The sequence below is a fragment of the Ovis canadensis genome, chromosome 23 (assembly GCF_042477335.2).
Source record: "Ovis canadensis isolate MfBH-ARS-UI-01 breed Bighorn chromosome 23, ARS-UI_OviCan_v2, whole genome shotgun sequence".
Classification (NCBI taxonomy): domain Eukaryota; kingdom Metazoa; phylum Chordata; class Mammalia; order Artiodactyla; family Bovidae; genus Ovis; species Ovis canadensis.
Window position 1 is genome coordinate 32,109,398 of NC_091267.1, and position 4,281 is coordinate 32,113,678.

A 4,281-nucleotide genomic window follows, 5' to 3' on the forward strand; every position below is an offset into this window, starting at 1 on the left:
AATATTTGCAACAAAGGCCAGGCTTGACCCCCCTGCAAAGCCTTAAACATTTACAATCTGGTCTTTTAAAGAATACATTTTTCCAGTATAAATACTTAAAAAATAAAAGTAGTTTTGTTTTCTTTTTTAAATCCTTTCCCCAATAGTTTGGCCAGAGTTTGCCACTGTGGTTGATGTTTGGTGGCATTGTTCTTCCATACCATGTAGCCTCTCCTCATTAGCCTCCTTGATCTACGCTGGCCAACTCGAATTCTTGAAGCCTGTTTTTATATCAGTGGCCAGATCCTCCTTTCTCACAATGCTTATAAACCACTTCAGGGTTATAGCCAGAGCACTTGAAAATATTTATGCAATAAACAACTAATTTTTCAAGGTAGTTATGGTTATACATATTGGGCAGGAGATATCTTAAAATTCCAAATAAAGTACCTTATTTTAGTTATATGGCATGACTTTCCAATCACAGCAGTCACCTTTTCATAGAGGTACATCAAGATAAATAGAGCAATATCTATATTTTACAGTCTATAAAATTCAAATCTTTGCTTAAAAAAGAGTTTACATGCAACGCATACACCAGCTTGCAAGTTTATTTATCAACATATATTTATGCAATATGCGCATTGTAAAGTTCAGGCATCAGTTTTAGGGTCTGGGCAAATATTTACAGCTTAGATCCAAACAGGGGTGAGTGCCTATCAAAAACTTTTGTGGCAGGTGGCTGTAGTTCATGGAGAAAAGTGATACACAGAAGCCAGCACCTCAGAATATTGAGAAGGTAGAAAGTTTCATCTTTAGGAGTGAAACCATTATTTCTTCCTCAGAGTCACACTTTTCTACCCCACCTGCAGTCTGGAGGTTAGGATGCACAATCTTTTACCCTACCTTTTACATTTTAAAAAGATATGAATGTTTAATTTATATGGAGGTAAACATGTTTGATAATATGCAAAATTTACCTTCTCCAAGTGTGTGTATATTTCCAACAGAATCAGAAACTTCAGGCAAAGCCATGGGAATATAAAAGCAGAAATTTAAAAATATGGTGGGTAACAGGTTGAGATTTTGAGAAGGAGTTTTATGGTTACCTTGTACTTATCCAAGAAGTAATTATCCAAGTACTCCTGCTTGAGAGCTGGTCCAGGCTGAGGCTTTGGGAGGGTTGCTGGAGGTTTGGATGGCCAGTAAACCTGGTTTATGGCCACGGAGGACAGTATCCCATGTGACAGCAGGCTAGGGTAGTAACGCTATCTGAAGCCAAACAAGAATTCCCTGGCAGTCCAGTGATTAACACTGCAAGCAAGGGGCATGTGTTTGATTCCTGCTCAGGGAACTAGATCCCTGCATGCCATGCAGCATGGTAAAAAAAAAAAAAGATAATAATATCTAATACATTCAAAGCAGACAGAACATTTTTAAAAGATTAAGGGGAAAATCTGGAATAAATTTCCTTTCAAGCAGTGAGGCAAAAAGGCAGAAACCAAATCTGAAGAATGTGGATGGAGACAGGGAGTGTCATAAGAGAGCAAGAAGTTTGGAATCCTTAGAAATGAAAAAGTCCTCAAGCACAAAATGTGGCTGCACTTTTTTGTCCATTTGTGGCTAAAACTGCTCATCCCAGGCCCTTCTGGGCTTGGCAAGGAAGGTTTAATAGAGTCAAGAACATTCAAGATACCCTCTCTGACACTCAAGCATTCTCTGAGGTGACCAGGGTTACTCATATTTGCCTAAACATCTGAGGCACATTCTGAAGAGGGAAGTTTGTTCTGGACACATTACCACTAGGCACCCTCACTCTTTCTGTGTATTGTAAGACTCAACAACAAAGCAAGGATTTTTTTTTTTCCCATCTCCAACTGAAATAGTAGACTTTCACTGGGGTCAATTTTGAAAAGTCTCTGGAGTTGGTCTTCTCCCATGATATCTCTCAGAATAGTGAAAGAGGCTTCAATTGTGACACACGGAGCTAGTGTTGTAAGTAAGAATCTAGTTTAGTCCCCTAAACCAGGTAAACCCCATAACACAGGTGTCTAAGGTCCAAATAAGTTTATTTCAAGTTTTATTTAGTTTTTGTCAGTGGTTTCATGTGGTTTCATTCTGAAGAAATGTATTAGGGCAAAATGAAATATTGAAACATGATAAAGCCCATAGTAATAAAGCATTTAACCTCCCCCTGCCCCAAATTGTAGTATAGTTGACAGACAATGGGGGTTCCTGCTGTAGAATTGCTGATACCATATTCAGCATTATATGGACACCATTGATGGAAAGTACGTGAATCAGAAATTCTATCTCAGGCGTTCACTCTCAATGTGTATTTTACAGAGGTGGCCAAAAGGTGCTACTGTTGTAGCCAACAGTGTAAAATATCCCAGAAAGTTAGTTCAAGGAATTATGTGGAGACACCGTGCATGTAGGTCAAGACTATCCAGTTCAATGGCCAAAGAAATGCTAAATGATGGTATTTTTGTTTACTTATAGTGTTCAAGAATGACTAGATGGCTGCCTCTCACACTATACCACCATAGGGATGAAAATAGAGAAGAATAGAATAGAACAGTGGTTACCAGGGGAAGGAAGGTTGGGGAAACAGGTGCCAAAGTTGCAGTTTTATAAGATAAAAAGTCTAGAGATCTAACGTACAGAGTTATTGATATGTTACTGAATCCTGGAAACTTGCTAAGAGATCAGATTTCAGATGTTTCACGTCTCCCCCCCACACACACACACACAAACACAAAATGAATCATGTCCGACTCTTTGCAACCCCATGGACTGTAGCCTACTAGGTTCCTCCGTACAATGAAAGATAGATTATATTAAATAGTTTGACTACAGAAATTATTTCAGTATGTGTATGTTTGTGAAATCATTGTGATTTCAACTTTAAATATAAATAACTTTGTTAAAAATTATATAAGATCAACAATAACTACAGAATGGCACTGAAACAGTGTAACTAGCCTTATTGAGGGACCTCTCTCCTGATGGGGTTTACATGCTTATGGAGGGTTCACCAAGGACTCTAGGTATGGCTGCCTAGAATCTGATCATGATTATGCCCACCAGACTCATGAAGATGAGACTGAGTGACATCAATTCACCCAAGGTGTGGATAAATGAGTCTATGGGGCATACTTCCTTGGATCTGCCAGCCTGAATTGCTCAGAGGCACCATTCGGAGCAATTCTATAAATGGTGGTGGGCAGGATGTACAATTTTTTTTAAACTCCAAGATCTCAGTGTCCTTAATCCATAGAGCTCTCAGAGAACATTCCCCAATTATTTCTAAAAAGTGTTTTTGAAATATTGACCGTGAAAAATCTAGAAGCTTGCGAGTTAGGTGTCTCTGATAGAACCCATAGTTTGGAGACTGTCTCCATGCAGGACAATCTCTTGGGCACAGTGATCTTGCCACGAGCCTCTGGGCTGAATAAGACCAGAAACCTGAGGAGTTTATGGGGCAGCTGGGTTCATGTCATCCCTGTCACTTGGGCACCCATGGAAGATGCCTTTATTTTAAATCAATTCCTTATATTTCAAATCCAAGTATATTTCACTGCCTCCACTGATTTTTATGTCACTTAATCTATACAATCACTTATGAGGTATAATTATGTCATTTTTAAATAGAGAAATTGAGACTCAGAGTTATTATACAGTTTAAAAAAAAAAAAAAAGCACCAGTGGTTAAGGAAACACATCCATTGACACCTCTGTATTAACAGTGGCCCTAAATGTAGATGTAATACTCTGCCCCCATTTTCATGATAATAAAATGACGATAGTTACAGTCACTGAGCGCTTATCATTTTTCAGGCATGTGCTATGGCTATTCTTCTGATTGAGAAAAGTATCTAATTATCTCATTTACCATGAAGTATTAGACATCGAAAATAGCTTAATGAAGTCTGCTCTCAGACCGTTTTCCACTTTTAAAGAGATATATGGGTAGAGAAATGTGTAACCTAAAGGAATAAATGACTGTGGAATTTTAAGCCTTATAATAGGTAGTGAAAGAAAGATTTGAGGGTCAAAGATGCTTCTAGAAGTCATTCTTTTTCTTTCATTCTCCACCACATTATTCCATAATCAGTTTTCCAACACCAATTTTAGTCAAAATGACCCTAAAGCAAAAGCAGACCTGAAAAAAAAAGGTTTAGTAGATATAAGTGTGCACAGAGTCAAATGATAAACAATCCCAACCCAGTTATCATGTCTAAAATTCAATTATTGGAAATTAATTTCTTGGCCTCTTCAATTAATTTTATCTCAGGATCC